Below are 16908 nucleotides of genomic sequence, written 5' to 3' on the forward strand. Positions count from 1 at the left end.
CTCGTTCATCTCTTTTCCTCTCTGAGACTGCACCGCGGTCTGAGAGTTTCCACCTTTTCCCCATTGTCTCCATCACGGCATTTGTTGCTCCTGGCAAAAAGACGACCCCGAATTTAAGCTGCCTCTTGCGTTCTGGTTGTACTTCAACTGCCCGGGGAGCCAGCACACTGTTGTCAGGTTGTCAGGTTCTGGTGACAGCCTTAGAACCGGTGACGTGCACCAACCCTGCCTGTGACCTTGGTGTGAGCAGCTCCACTTGCTCCTCACCCTGGGGAAACTGCTCCTGGCTCCGGGTCTGTCACCCTCGCTGCGGGGTCTGCACCAGCCGGGGCTCCGGGGGCTTCGCTCTCGTGCTCCACAGCAGAGGACAAACCCCACGCTCACAGGAGAACACAATAACTCATGGAGCAGCTGAGCTTCACAGCAAAGGGGAAAAATAGCAGAAAAAGAGCAGAACAGCGGAGAAGGGTTTGCACTGGCTCCTGCCTTCCCAAAACACAGTCAGTGCTGAGCAGGGAAAGCCCGGACAGCACCAGCCCAGGAGCTGAAAGCACAGACAGAGAACCAGCGCCTGTCGGAGCTGTGGAACCGCTGGGCAGCCACCGGGTCTTGCAGATGGAAATAAATAGAAAAGTGCACCTACACGCACACGTACGGGTGAAAGAACAGTCGGCTCCACTGAGGCCATGAAACGGACACATTCATCTAATTCATTACATTTAGATCCTTAATTATTTCTCTCCCGTCCGTGAAACCTTCAAACCTCTTGTACTATTAATAACTCGCTTCCTAAATCAACTAAAAAAAAAAAAACCACGCACCTCAAAACAAACAAACAAATAAAAAAAGCAAAAACCCCAGCTGCAGTGTCAAGTAGTTTTTAATAAATTGCTACTGCTCTGCTTAGGGAAATCAAAGTTAAACAGAACTCTGCAGTGTGTCTGTCCCTTCCGTCTCCAGCCCCCAGCGGGGAGAACTGTGAGGAACACCAGGGCCGTTTCATGGAGAAACTGCTCCCGTGGGATCACAACGGGTCAGGAGAGGAACGGCTGGGAACCCAGAGCTGTGCTGACACACGTGCTGCTCCTACCCGCACCGACAGCGGCACCGCGCTGGATGCTCCGCTTCGCAGACGTCCTGCTGCTGAGGGCCACGCCAAGTGTCTGCCGCCGTCTGGAGCATCGCCGTGCTGCACCGCGCTTCACACAGAGCCGGGCTGCCGCTCGTGAAGCCAGAGCTGAGGAGGAAAGGAGAGGAGCTGTCAGAGAGCGACGCCCCCGCGGCGCAGCCGCTCCGCACGCTCACCACGCAACATGGACGCTGCTCCAGCCCGCGGAGCAGAAGGAACTCGGCTTCCCGGCACAACAGGCGCATTTCCACGGGCAGGGACTCCGTGGTGGAGCGACAGAGCTGAACGGCCTGCGCTGGCCTTCCCTGCCAGGCCTGCTCCCACCCCATGAAACAGCACACACAGCTGCCATTTTGCACCAGGTTTTATGTATTATCAAACCGGCTGACAGGTAAGAACACATCTTCTTGAGCAGAAAGCACAACATCCGCCAGGAGTTATTAAAAAACAAACACAAATGAAAGCCCAGGCACACATACCCAACCGTACAGATCTCCAGCGGGTGAGTTTCTCGGTGGGAAGCGCAGAGAACATCCCAGCCAACCCAAGCAGTGCAGGCCGGTATCACCTGCCCTCTGAGAATCGTTTGTTTTTAAAAATAATCACCATACTCTGCAGCAAGTACATCAGAAGCCATCCAAAAAAAGAGACCAGTTTGCTCCTCACGTGAAAAAATATCCAGACAAGCTGCCTTTCCGTCCTGTAACGCACAATAATTCTGTCGGGGCTGTCGAGAACAGTACGGATGACACCACCAACATCTTGGTAAGTTGCTTTGGTTTGATAAGGATAATGTCAAGCAGTTCGTAACCAAACATTTTAAAGTTCCTGCAAGTCCTAACACTTGGTTTTACGGCCTAATTAAACAGGCCTGCAAACAGGCTGTGGAGCTTTGTTTTCCTGAAGGAATAAGTGGAGGCACAGGGGGTGAAGCAGGACATGACGTGGACCAACTCTTCCCTTTTGCAACCTCCACTCCTGCTGCCAGCTCCCAGGATTTTAGGCACGCCAAGATGGCAGCTCCGCACTGGGAGGCCCGTTCAGATCCGGCAAGTTTTGTGATTTGCAGAGGGGAAGCCAGCGATCCTTTTCTATCAGCGTGCGATGAAGGAGATGACCCTACATGGAGCGCTGCTCCAGGGAGCTGGATGGTTTTGGAAACCATTTTGATTCCCTTTGAAAAAACAAACCCAAATACCCAAACACTCGCCCGCAGTTTCTCTCAGCGAACAGGGTTATAAAAAGCCTGTGAACCTACGAGGACTAACAGTTACACAGTAGCCTAGTGACAGCGATCCAGAAAGGTATGAACACTTGTACACCTCTATATATTAATCTTTATAAATACAGTATTCTACACAAGGAACTGTAGAAAGACGTCATTCAAGGTTTGGTTTTTCTTTTACAAAAGCTTGCGAGGGCTTTTGTTCAGATCTCTGCTTTTTTTCCTGCCAGTCTGCATCACTCGTTCTTTTTCCTCCTTCATCTCCCGCCTCGCCCTGCGCGTCTCGGTCAGTTGTCACATCAGCTCCAAGCTCTGTGCTCTGCCACTCGAAGCAGCGGGATGGAGACCACACGAAGAGCTGCTCTGCCACTGCCAAGGGTGAAAAGCCGGAGCGCGAGGCAGGTTCAGCCCCGACAGAGCCGCGGGGCCGCGGGCGGTCATAGCTCGTCCCTGGAGGACAGCGCGTCCGGAGACGACTGCGAGGGCAGAGCGTCCTTGTTCTGGGCGTCGCTGCGGATCGTGCCCTGCGGCCAGGATTTCCAGGAGTGCGTTCTGCCCCAGTCCGTCGACATGGTCTCGTTGTCCCAGATGGTGGAGGTCTCTGTGTCGCTAAGGTAGCCGGGCTACCCTGTGTAGTGCGTGGGGTAGACGAGCAGGGGTTCTGCTGAAAAGGCTTCCAAGTCTCTGGACTTGTAGTACTCCATGTATTTTGCTCTAAAGAGGAGAGAAAAATCATCAGGGACAGAGTGAAATGCTTATAACTGCGAGATACAAGCCCATCCACTGAGTGAATGTGTCCCAAGCAGCACAGGTCGTTGCTGTGGTGCAGTCTGACCTTCTACCCACTGCATTCAGCTTTAGAAAAATAAAACGTGGGCATCACAACATCACACGCTGCATACTAAGCGCCGTGAGGTTTTGCGTAGCTTGAGTCAAACAGCATTAAAACACTAAAGAACCGAGTGATTATTAACCTGATCTTTTGTTGGTTTAGGTCTCAGTACTGATTGATAAATCAACATTTTTGCAGATGAAGCTGAAGAGCACGAAGTGAGCTCCATTTTCTGACGTGCCCCACAGAGCACTCAAGTCATCAACCTGCTGAAAACTGTAACGTGAATAATTTGGACTCCAAGCTCCAAAATTAATCATTTATATGTACCACACTAAGTGTGCACACATAAACAAGGGTATACATAAGCATATATAGATATTAACACATATGATATACACTACACAAATCTACGAACCAGATCTTAATCATTCAGCAAGACCAAGCTCACGTGAACCCAAGTAACGAAGACATCCGACCTACTTACACCGGGTGCTTGTTGTACATGACTGGCAGAAGTTCATCCACCGGCAACATCTTGCCGAAAGGCTCCGCTCCGATGAGCTTCTGAGCCCCCTGGAAGGAGATCGCGTAGCCCAGGGTCCAGTACGAGTAATCGGCTTCCACCAGGTTCATGACGTTGGGAACTGCTTTCTCAGGCTCCTGCACCCTTTTCCGGCCAATGTAGCTTAAAGGGGGAAAAGACCACAGAAATCGGAACCTAAATGTGAATCTGCAGCAGTTAGGACCACACAACTGTCCATGTCAAGCGGGGAAGGACAAAGGGTGGATCTAAGAAGCAATCCCTGACACATTTCTATCCTGTACCACTCTCAGACATTCAAATCTTACCCCAGCGGGTGGTACAGATGTGAAAGACTTGATAAGGCAGCTGAGATGACACGGTCCAAGCCTCAGCGCTGAGCTGCGGCAGTTCCTCTGTCACAGCGGTGTCTCCAGACGACCAACACTGCCCACAAAGCGCACCAGTGGTACCCAACACAGCTGGGGCACCCCAGCACCAGCCTGGCCCAGAAGCAGAGTTATCCTGATGGGAAGAGCCATCAAGAAGCCTCTGCCACCTTTCCCTGCACTCCAGCATCACCCTCCATCTCTGCTGCTCATGTCCCCTGTGTGCCCAGAGCTTCACGAGGGCCAGTGACTTACATCAGCTCCCAGTCTAGCTGGGCTTGTTCAATGTCATCCATCAGCTTCATGAGCTTCCTCTTGAACTCGTCCTCAATAACAAGCGTCTTCTCCAGTTCTCTGTTCACCACCTGAAACAAGATGGTTCAGAAGTGATCACAGTGGCCCCGAAATCTCTGGGGGTCATCCTGACCTGGTCCTGGCCCTCTGGACCATACAGGTAGGGAGGCTGGAGAACCAGCCCCAGATTCACAGCTCAGCTGGGACGAGCTGTCCAAAAATATCCTGTGGCTGAGCATCTGCAACCTAGAAAAACCCTCCATGTGATGCTGCAGCACCTCAACCCCGTGAGCTACCATCTTGCACGACCACCTCCTCCTTTGACAACAAAACCACTGTTCAGAAAAACCTGTTTCTGTTGGGAAAAAAAGTGTTTCTGGAATCTGGAGAATGATCCAGCACATCCAAAGTCTGGCCCTGCCAACTTCAAGAACACACATGCAAAGGCATCCTGCAAGTGGGTTCCCATCTTACCATCTGACCATTGGTGATGCAGAAGTCTCAAGCCCCAAATCATTGCCTGATTTCTCAGTGCTGAAGTCCCTGCTGCTGGCTGAAAGGTATTTGGATCATCCAACCATCAGTCACATTTGGGCAGCTGCTGCCTTAGACCAGTCTTCTCTAAGCACCAAGTTGTTCTCCCTGCCTCCACATCCCACCTCGCTCGAAATGATCCCTCCCGTTGATGTCAGGCTGTGTAACTCCAGCACCTCCAACCAGCACAGCCCAGATCCTCTCAAGTGTGACTCCCCAGGTGACCAGGACAGATGGAAGCTACAGCTACTACAACCCAAACAATACCTGTTAGCTCAAGTAACAGAGATCCCTGCTGCTAAATTTATTTATGATATACCAGCTCAAAAAAAAGCAGTTAGCAGAGCCACTGGAACTTGCTTCAGCACACATGAAGAACCAGGGAAATAAAACAGGAGTTTCTTTAATACCATTTGTTCTTCAAAACCTTCCTGCCTTTCTCCTAAACAAACTCACTCCAAACAGGCTATCAGATGGTCTGCAAAACCAACCGTGAAAACACTCTGATAAAAATCACTTGGCAAACGGAGAGTAGAGCTGAGAAAGCTGAGCAATGTGTTCAAGAGAACCCCTGTACGCGATCCCCTACAAACCAAGTAAAACCATCCTACACTTCCAGAAACCGGTATTAGATTTGTCCTGGGACCGTCCGTGTGCCTTCCCACTGCTCCTGCCCTCAGCACCCTCCCCAGGGCACCCGCACCCCCCTCACCTCCTCCCAGATGCAGCAGTGGCTGAGGAAGCAGCCGATCTCTCCCCGGGCGAGGGGCCGCGAGGAGCACGGGTCCCGGTGTCGATGCTGAGAGCTTTGAGCTGACTCGTGTTCAGCGCTCTGAGAAAGAGAGAACACCTATCAGCATTTAAATAGAAAGTAAATTCAAGTCGGACACAGACGCAACGGGGGAAGTGCTACTGATGTTCAGAGATAAGCTGTAACTCACGAAATTCCTGCACTTGTTTTGCTCAAAAACCGGGAGAAAAATTAACTAACTGATTTACATTCTAAATCAAGCTTAGAAATGATATCCTTAACTCTGCCAACGACTTCTTGTGGGACCATCAATATGGCAGGAGCTTGGCTTCAAATATTTTCCTAAGAGGTCCTGATGGGTGCGCAAGTCTCCGAGACCACCAGATGGCATGGGGGTTCCCACTTCCCTTTTTGCGAGTCCCAGACCAAAAATTTCTGCCTTGATTTCTCAAGATAAAAACATCTTAACATGCCTTAAAGTAAGGGCTGTGTCAGGGTTAATACTGTAGCCCAACAGCTTTGTAGCACGAGGACAGACAAATCTGTCAGGAGATGATTGCTCTCACACACTTTCGCTGCTTTCTAATTGTGTGCAAGTGTTATAGTTCACAGAAAGGAGTATGATTTTAACCTGATTTTCATCTTAGGTTGGATCTGGGGAACAATTTCTTCCCCAAAGGGCTGTGGGGCATTGAACAGGCTGCCCAGGGCAATGCTGGAGTCACCATCCCTGGAGGGCTGGACAGACGGACATGCGGTTCTCAGGGACATGGGGCAGTGCCAGGGGTGGGGGAACAGTTGGACTCGATGATCTTGAGGGGCTTTTCCAACCCAAATGATTCTGTGATTCTATCAGCCTGACCCACACCGCCCTGGTTCTCTCATGAAGACCAATTACAAAAGAAGACACAAACAGAGTAAAACTGCCCCAAAGCAGGGGCAGTTAGGTTAATAAAATGTCCACCTCTCCCTCAGCCCATCCATCCCCAGCAGGAGGGAGGTCAGGGCACCCAAGGAGATGGTGTCCAGCACAACCCCCTCTTTGCAAACATCAGCAACCCCAGCCGAAACTCACTTCCCATCCACGGCCTCTGCTATCTTGACTGCAATCTCCTGCTCGTAGAGAGTCCGCAGCACCCGATCCCGCCTGTCCTTCCGGCGCTTCAGGTTGGTCATGAAAATCTGGGTTGAAGAGAGAGACATCAAGCTCACAGCCTGGGAGCGAGGAGGAGAAGTGACTTCTCGCCTACCCTTCTTTAGCAGCAGATCTTAAAATACCAGCTGTGATTTTATCCCAGGTTGCGTAGAATTTGTCAGAAAGTTGGGGTTGGTTTTGAGTTGGAAGGTTAGAGGTTCATTCTTTGTCTAACAACTACTTTTTAAGGACGTTTTATGTCACAAGGAAAAGCTGCTCATCAAGGATGAATAAAGGTGAGAGCAGACCAGTTACAGCCAAGTCTATAATTTCCAAAGATATAAGATGTTTTGATTTATATTAAACACAGAGTCAAATGTCCAGCTCCAGTCCCAGAGGAACATCGGCCCACATGTTTCTCCACAATGCCACCACTACCTGTATTTAGGATTATCTGCGGGGTCACCACCCAAGCACAAGAACACAGCAAAGAGAAGTTTTGTAAATTACTTCAGGCACTGAAAATTCACAGAATTTTCACCAAAAAAATCCACAGAATTTTCACAAAAAAATCACAGAATTTTCACCAAAAAAAAATCTGCTGCTTCCCCTGCCAGAGCAGAAAGCCCAGCACAGAGCCCAGATCACACCCAGAGATGTCTGCGCCAGGCTCTGCCCAAGCCTAAGCAGACAGACTTTTTGGTGGGGGGCAGAGGACCAAAACCCTCATTTGCAGGTAAACTGCAGAGGGGCTGGGATGTTTTTCAGTCCCAGGTAGACAAGTGCAGCTTTGTAGCCTGTGGAGCAAAAACCTCGAGCCAGTAAGAAGCGGATCCAGTTCTAGGTCAGCACAAATGCAAAAATAATAAATTGGATAAATAGAGCGCAGCCACAAAGGGCAACACGGCAAAAAACCCACAACAGCTGCGCCCTAACACAGACGCTCCAACAAATCGTGTTTGGAATTCACGTGTCGTATAAACAGATGTAACAGGATAAGCCAAGAAAACAAAGGCTTCTCTGGTCTCCACAACTGCCACCCTGGCAGCTGCATAAAAACACAACTCCTGGTTAATTAAAGCACAGCAGATCCCTCTCCAGCCTTTCCCCTCCATGCCTGCACCCTCCATAACATGGAGAACAGGGAGGAGAGGGATTTCTGCGGGGTTTTGGGGCAGGACCGCTGTCAGGAACCACCTTTCTAATGCGCTTTTAAAGGCCATAGCAGAAAAATGTGGTGACCGAGCAGGGCAGGAGGAGAGCTGCCCCAGTAAGGGGGGAGCACACATGGTTTCCAGCCCTCCTAGACGTCCCCATCTTGGACAGAACTCAGCTGAGAGCCTCCCCCATCTTCTCCAGGCTCCCCAGTGCCTCTCTCAGGGGAGAAAATCATTCCTGTCTCTCACTGGAACACAGGAGAGGTTTCCCGAACGACCAGTTCTTGCTGCAGAATGGAAGGATGGCTAAGCTGCCCCACAGAGTCAGATGTAGAGGAAATGGCACAAGAATCGGGGGAGTTTAATGATGTGTTTTTCACTCTCACTTCTGCCATCTCTTCCTGGCTGGATTAAAACATCCGTACCATCAATGCAGGAAGCCCACAGATTTGCTGAGCACTGCCCTGGCACACCAACCTTGATCGGGGGTTTTGTAGCAGGTATGAAATGCCCACAGACCTGAGTGGCCTCATCTCTCCCCAGCAAATGCCAGAGGGCAAGAATGCTCCCTGAGCCCTTTCCCTTCTGCTTCCCTGACCTCAGAAGTTCTCCCCACGTAAGGATGGCTGTTTGCTCCTGGCAAAAAGCTGAAATCCAACAGACGAGTGACTGGGAAAGAGCTCAAATGTATGAAGAGATGGGAATGGGAAACGGCTGGAAGGTCAGTTACAGGGAGATCCCAGCTCCATTAGGTGAGAAACAGGAAGACAAGACAATGGCAGCAAAATAAGTTCCTTACTTCATCAAATCCCATCTTGTCAGGGTTCTTCGGCGGAACAGAGACAAACTGTGAGGGTTCAACGGGAGGACGATCAACTGGAAGAGAGGAGAGATGCCAAGCATCACCTTCATGCACTAACAATAACGTGTGTGTGTGTGTGTTTGCGTCTCTGGACCTAAAGCCCCAGGGACCTGGCTGATGAAGTCAGACAGGAGTGGGTGTAGCACAGAGCGTCCATGTCACAGAACAGAAGCCAGCAGCCATCTGCCAGACATAGCTCAGGAGAGACACGAGGTTCTGCAGCATCCTTGCCACGTTAAAGATGCATTTTTGCATTCGATATGGGGAAGTTAAGGAGTTTTATCAACGGAGCTGACCTGACCATGAAGCGATTGCATCTCTAGGTAGAAAAACAGTGGAAAAATGGGAAACTGCATGTCAAACCAGGATGAGAACAGTCAGATCAGGAGGCAGATTCCCAGGGGTAAGAGAGCTCTCCAAACCTTAACTTGGGGGTGTCCATCACAGCAAGGCACAGTAACTTACTCATTGCCTCAATGAGGGTGTGCACAAAGTTCTCGGTTTCTTCTTGCAGCGCCTGGTGCGATTTCAGGGGCATGGGAAGGAAACCATAGTGTTCATGGTTGCAGATGAACATCTGTATACCTGGGGATCACAGAAAAAACCAGAAAATAGAGTCAGGTCTCTTAAAAGAGGAGTTCGCTGCTCTGTTGCTATGTACCCACAATCAAATTCGTTGCCAGGAGCCCAGTCCCAAAAAGTTCTGCTTCAAAAGCAAATGAAGGGGTTTAACTTAAATCCCTGGAAGGCTTGAACAAATGTGGAGATGAGGTTCTCAGGGACATGAGTTAGTGCCAGGGGTGGGTTAACGGTTGGACTTGATGATCTTGGTCTTTTCCAAGCAAAATGAGTCTACGAAATTCATAGTGACATTTTCTGTATCATTTGGCTGGCAGCACGTGGTCTCTCCTCTGAAAACAATTTCTGGTTGCTCCATAACCGAAGGTATTTTTAATTGCCATCAGTTTTCTCTTAGGAGAGACCGGAAACTCCCTCTTAGCCCAGAGAAAGGGTCTCTTTTGGCCTTTGCCTTCATGCTATGAAAACAATCTCTCAGCAGAGGGCAGAACCGGCCTTTGGCAAAGCGATGTTTGATGCACACAGCGGATCTGCTGGGAGAACTGGGGAGCATCCCAGAAACCCCTGTATTCCCCAAACCCCACCTGCACCGCTCAGACCTGGTGCAATCCCTTCACAGAGCCAAAAGCAGGAGCAGGTCTGCACCATCCAAATCAACCAAATCCTAGAGAGAGAGAGCAGCAGGGAGAAAGAGATGCTTCCGAAAATAGGTGATACCATAACTTCCTTCTGCTCAAAAGCTTTTGTAACTGCTTGTTCAAGGAGCTGAATCTGAAGGCATGGAACAAGAAGAAGATGCAAAGCTTCCCTTCTGAGCAGATCCATTTGCAAGGGAGAGACCCACACGCTGCTGGGAATGTCGCAACGTGTGATCAGTAAGATGCTGTTCCCCCCAGACTCACCAAGAGTTTGCTCATTATCGGCTATAACTTTTCTTTTGTTTTTTAATTAAACAAGCAGAATCACCCTTGTCCCTCTAGGAAATAAATGAAAAGCAGACACCACCTGGTGAGAGTTGGTGCTTTCATGTATTAATCCTCCTAAATCCCTGGTATTTTTAGCAAGGCAGAATTATCTGCACTAATGACCCCGGTGTTTCTACTGTTTGAAGTTCTGCGAGGAAGCTGCTGGCTACACTACTGCCAAAACACATTCAGCTGTCAGCTGCAATTTAGGTAAATGGCAAAATAAAAAATACTACCTGTTGATATTAATGGATTTGGCACTGATCTAATCAACTAATCTTATCTGATCTCCGTTTTTATCTTCCGCTGGCTTAAACACAGTTCATCTGCATAGATTCACAGCAGTATTTCTGTTTCTTCTGGGATAAAAGTTACTTCAAACTGGTAAATCTGCCTTAAAACGGGGAGGGGGACTCACTCTCCGGCTCTGTTTTTATAATAAAATAAAAGTTTGCTACAAAGGACAGAAGGCTAGAGATACTGGTGTTACTATCAGCCTTTGTAAGGCAGTAAGCAGGGTTCATAGGCCTTAAATAAATCCACGGTCATATTTAGGCAACCTAAATTTCCCCCACACCCCTGCGACTGGACATTCCTGGTTGGCCTGAGGCCTCAGAGCCTCAGGCTGAAGGAAGCTCAGAAGGTCTGGCCAGCTCAACATCATCTTGCCAGTGCAAAGGGCTCAGCCCAGGACACAAGCCAACAATCTGAGAAGATCAGCGGGCCAGACTGCCGAGGTCAGCTCTGGAAAAAGCTGAAGTGTTCTAGGATGGAAGGAAAAAATGATGGGTTTGAATCCCTGAAATATTTCTGAAGCAGCTGGAGCTGATGCAATGCAGTTCCCAGACTAATTGGATGCTGTCAGAGGGAACAAGGGGCAGGCAGATTTGAGGGAACCTGCTTTGCTCACTGGACCTAAACCTCTGTTCTCTTTTGGAGCCAACAAACCCACGTCCTGACTCAAAAGATCAGGGCCCCAAAAGTGCCCTGCAAACTCCCATCTTCCTCTGCCTCCCAAGGGCTCAATTTCAGCTCTTGTTGCGTCTCCTCTCCCACTCATCCATGCTCCACATCCCCTGGAAGCTGAGTTTTAAAAAGCCCTGCTTATCATGCCAAGAACACTGTCTTTTGCAGTGCTGTTTGCAACAAGAAGGATCACTCAAAAGAAAGCTGCGAACAGTCGCTGCACTGCTCTGTAAGTGGTGGGAAAGGCAGATTGCTCAGCCTGGCTCTTCTCTAGAAGCCACTGTTGACAAGCCACACTTCCTCACTTTCCCTCTACTTGTCTGCACCCCAAGAACAGCCCCTCCTTCTCACCTTAACTTTTTACAAGGAGAGGACAGATAACACCAGCTGCACATCACTCAGCAGACCCAAAACCCGACTTTCCCCAAGTAATTCACCCCAGTAAGCCAGCAAACCAGTTGTGAAGCTCTGAACAGAAGCGCGTTTCATCAGTGCCGCTGAGGTTTCATCAGTCATTTTTTCCTTTATAAGGCCCCAAACTTTGCCCTTTTCAACACAGGAGGGCAAAGAACAATACAGATGGTCATTAAAAACATACCCTTCCCAGGAGCTCCTTTCATAGATGGGACACAGTTCTGCCAGCCAGGACTTCGCTAGAGACAGAATACCCACCAGATCCAAAAATGAACAGGACTGACCATCCTCAGCAGAAGAACAAGCAGCTGTAGCAGTGGTATCGTGCACTAAGAGACAGCGAATCCCCCAAGACACACGGAGCTCTGCACACACCAACAGCCGTTCCAGGTAGAAGAAGACACTGAGGCAGTGCCTTGGCCCGAAAGGACTCCTGAGTTTCAGATCTAACTGAAATCCTCCCAATGTCTGGTAGAAACTGGTCCCAGTACCAGCTGGAGCCCCAAACATCTCAAGGACTGGTTCTTGACTCATTCTCCCAAAGTCCCAGTGAGGCGTCAGTTCTGTGGAGATTTTACCGCTCTCACGCCAGCAAGAAATTTCCTCTGAGCACAGCCCACAGCCCCCACATCACTCCCTGAAAGTTGCACTGATTTTGCTTAAAGCAAACAGAACCAACAAAAGAAAAACCTCTTAACTCTCAGACAATTCCTGCTGAGCTGCCACAAAGCAAAGCTTCATCAAGCACTGCAGGCAAGCAACTTGGGTTTTATTTTGCACAAACACTGCAACGTCTAAAAAGTGTCTCTTGTCCTCACCCCTTCCTCATGGAGTCTCCTGGAAGTGGTGAATTTAGACAACTACAGAGTGCCTTCCACTCTCACAGCATTCACTTGTGCTCGCTATCATCTCACTGTGACAAAAAACAAAGGTAGATGCCACTAATTTTGTCTCTGAAACATTGCCTTCGTCCCTAGAATAGTTCCCATGTCTTTTGAAGCTATCTGTGATTCAAAACTGCACTGCCACTCACTTGCTGCTGGTTGTCCCTGACCAGATCCAAAAGAGAAAAGGGAACAGGGTCTTAACTCACCACTGAAGCCAAAAAATTGGCTTTTGGTCTGTGAACTCCAAAGTAAAGATCTGCATGTCTACGAGTGAATCCTGCCCAGCAAAGTCTCCAGACATACCTGCCTGGCGACTGGAGAAGGCAAAGACCATGATATCGTCAAAGCTCCAGGTGTAGTCCTGATGCGGGGGGTAGAACATCAGCTTGGTGGAGGCTTCTTTCCTCAAGTCGATGAGGAAGGCGGAATGAATCATGGGGACAGCAAACCAGCCTGTCCTCCTCCATTCCCGGATCAGGGGGTAGACCAGGGTCCTTTTGTAATAGCCCTGCAAACAGAAGCAGAGGGCTGGATGTGACAGAAGACTTCAGTTTCACAGCTGCTCCCCAGCAAAAGCTCCTACCCTTAGTCCTGCTCAGCAGAGACGGATCAGTGCTCAGTTCTCAGATTTTGAAGTGTCCCCATTTTGAAAAGGGCTCAGTCAAGTATTCAGAAACAATCTTCAACCAAAAAGGTTAAAATATGACCTTCTCTCTGCTTTTCAGCAGCTAATGGAAATTCAAGCCTTTCTGCTACAAAATTCCCTTGCAACAGAGCTTCAAATCTCGGATTTTTTTCCCCTGGCTCTCTGGAAACCTTTTTTTTGCACATAGACTCTCAGCTCTGACCCTGGAAGCTGCTGAGCATCTGTGGCATCCTCTGTGTTCAACAAGCACAAAGGACATTCAGTGTCTCACCGAATAGGACCTGCAAATTATTTCTGGCCATGACCTAAAGAGCTTTGCCAACCTTTCGGCGCTGAGGGTGCGACACCCGCCTTGTGCAGCTCACAGCTGGATCTGCAGGTGCCATATGTCTAAAGCTATCAGATTTGGAAATCAATACACTGAATTCCCCCTGAAAGAAAGGTCTAATGCACCAATTAGACATCTGAACATGGCTGACGGTTGGGTCCGTAGTGGATTCTGGTCTTTACAGAAACGATGAGTCACTAAAATCAGTTGAAGTTACTTTTGATTTATATTTTCCAAGAGCATCCTAGCAACAGCCGAGCAAATCACTGCAGAACCACTTTACCCTGCCTTTGCGCAGAAGCACCGTGTGGTGCGTTTGTCTGTTTGTGCATCTGTTGGTTGGCCCTTCGGAAACCTTCTGACCACGCTGTGAGGCCTGGATGTCTCAGATGTCCACGAAGAGCAGAGAGCGGGCAGAGCCCTCACCGGCATTCCCGCTGCGGGAAGGGTTAAAACATCCAACCGTTAACAGACAGCCGAGAATGCCCACAGGTGAAAGATGCTGGAAACTTAATTTTTGTCCTCCTCCACTTGCTCACTACGGGCTTGTGGGGCTTTTCATGGCTCATAAATCACCTGTAGCCAAGAAAGACTCCAACTTGTCAGCACTGCTGTGCTCTCCTAAGGACAGCTTCACGACAGCTGAATGTCAGGCTGTCTGCAGCTGGGTTTGGCTTTGTGTTTTAGAGCGTTCTCCAGTTCCTGCTCCCTCCCCAAGTCTCCAGGGAGAGCAGGGCTGAGAGCACGAAGCTGCAGGACTGCGAGCACAGAAACAAGCAGCAGTAACTAAGAGAGAAGGAAAGAAAGTGGGAACTTTCCTCTTCATCTGAGCAGCTTTTTTCAGCAAATCCTGCCAGATGCATTTGCTGCGAGGTTTTTTTTCCCCTCCTTTTCTCAGTAATCCTGGTGATGATGGAGATTTTCTGCTGGAGAGGTAACAGCAGGGGCCAGGGCTGCGGTTGGTGCACACTGGCAGAGCCCCATGCCAGGCTGTGGAGAACTGCTGATTTACATCAGGACTTAACCTTAAACACTTAAAGGACAATGCCTTTCCTATAAAGTTTATTTCTCCATTTTAAAACAAAAACTGAAACAAGTAAACACCCCCCCACACACACCCCTTTTCTTATCTGTGTATTTACTTCCCAAGAATTTGGCGAGTTCAGGACCTTTTCCTGCTATTTTTACTCAATTAGTTGGTCTGACTTGTGGAACTCCTTGTCATAAGATGGTGTGGGGGCCAAAAGAGAAAAGAGTCCGTGATTTCTGTAAAAGAAAAAATATAATCACCGAGAGCTTTAAAAACACGGACCTTCCTCAAGGAATCCTGCAGAAGGAGACTGCCAGAGGATGTTTTACACCAGAAGTGGGAAATGGAGTTTGTTCTTCATTTCACTGCAGCAATAATGACAATAATTAGTAACCGGGTAGCTCTCTGGAGCAAAGCAAGAGGGCAGGAAATGGCTGGAGCATGGAGCCTCTCCAACATCCCCAAGGGATGACGGAACACCTGCCAGCAGCAGAGTAGCAAACAGGTCAAAAACCCGATCTCATTATGGAGATTTACCTGTGGGCTTGGAGAAACGAGTATTAATTATAGTCCTCACCTCAGACTGTGCGGGAGAAGAATGGACTCCGACAACTCTATGAGAGTTATAAACTGAAGCTGTTTAATGTAAAGTTTGATCAGGTTATATAGTCTTAAACTGCTGATTTTGTAGTTACATTATTTATACTTGGATAATTATAGTTAGATTACGCGCTGCTTACATTTCTCTAGCTAATACATGATTGATTGCTACCTTAGACAATCATCACCTCTCATGTCTCACCACAAACTACTTTAACTCCTCATTCTCCTCTTGCCTCATCAACTTTCTACCCCATTCTGTGTGGTCAAGGACCTTTCAATGACCCTTCACTTGTGGCCTAGATCAGCTCGATGCAGTCTTGCTCACTGCACCGATGTCCATTTGTTTCCAGAAACGATCCCACAAGGCTGAATGTCTGAGGAAGCCCATCTAGAGCTTAGTCAAGAACATTCCAAAGAAAAAGAGTGAAAAAAGGCAAAAAATCACCGCTGACCCACACTGACCACAGCGATGTGGATCTGCTTGTCAAGTGATAGCTCAATCTCATTCTGGCTCTAAAAATGATGTTACTCCTACTAGGCAGCATCTTTGTACCAATATTTACTGCAGCATATATGATTTGAGAAAGAAGCACTAAACTAATTTCTACAAGGCAAACAATGTTGCCCCAACACATAAATCTTGTTCATGTGTGAGAAAAACAACCTATATACAACAGAAAGCTGTAGAAAGAAAAGCAAATTCCTCTCTGATTAGCATCACTATACAGGAAAGCTTGTCTAAAATTATGTACCAAGAGATTTAAGGCCATTAAACAAACATATGGAGTGACCTCAAATAAATTCTGGTGTGTATATCAGTATTTTTGATGTAGTTAGTGGGATTGTATCATTTCCCAGGACTTTTGGCTAAACAAGCTCAGCTTCCTCCAGATTCAGCTTTTTCAAGCGAGAAATCTCAGACCAGGCAGCAAGTTCCAGCTACGTGCCTGCACACCCAATGCAGAACACGCATTGCTCTGCTCGTACCTACAGCTCGGTTAGAAAACAATGCCTGAAAAACATTGATAGACCGCAGTGTCCTCTCTGCCCTCATTCCCAGATTTCCTATAAACTTATGGACCTTTCCCAAAGGTACCCACCAAGATTTGGGATGCTGCCACTCAGAGAGGCGCAAGCTGAGCTGAGTGCACGGCACCGAGCTACAGCAGCTTCTTTTCAGAAAAGGACGCTCCAAAAACAGCCAGGAAAGCCCACAGGACAGAAACCATAACCCACCACTTCACAGACACAAGAGGCCTTTGCAAACACAGCTTGCACAGTCGCCCAGTAGCGTTCAGGAGGTCACTTGCCTGGGGGGTGATGCCACACCAGAAATTTGAGTAGAGAGAGCGAGACTTGAGCATTGGTGCCACCAAGGTCTTGTTTTCTGCTATCAACAGGTTCATGGTTTCTGGGTTGGTCAGTGAGTTATCTGTATCAATAAATTAGAGAAGAGGGGAAGAGAAAAATAAATTTGTTATTAGATTAAATGATATGCTTGCCCTGATGCTTTCTTGGGAACAAGGCAGCCAGAGGCACGAGGTTGTCAAAAAAAACCCAAAAAGCACTAAGCTGCTGGTTTTGATACCGTAGGACACATCTCTGTTAAAGGTACATTATGAGATGGGAAGAGATGCGGAGTTTCCCTCGCACTCCATG

General features: G+C 48.5%; 1 pseudogene; it reads right to left on the reverse strand.

The window, feature by feature from the left end:
* Positions 1–862: 862 nt before the first annotated feature.
* The window catches only part of LOC136115912 (procollagen galactosyltransferase 2-like), a 41954-nt pseudogene continuing 25908 nt past the window's right edge, over positions 863–16908 (reverse strand).

The sequence above is a fragment of the Patagioenas fasciata genome, chromosome 11, assembly GCF_037038585.1.
Source record: "Patagioenas fasciata isolate bPatFas1 chromosome 11, bPatFas1.hap1, whole genome shotgun sequence".
Lineage (NCBI taxonomy): Eukaryota > Metazoa > Chordata > Aves > Columbiformes > Columbidae > Patagioenas > Patagioenas fasciata.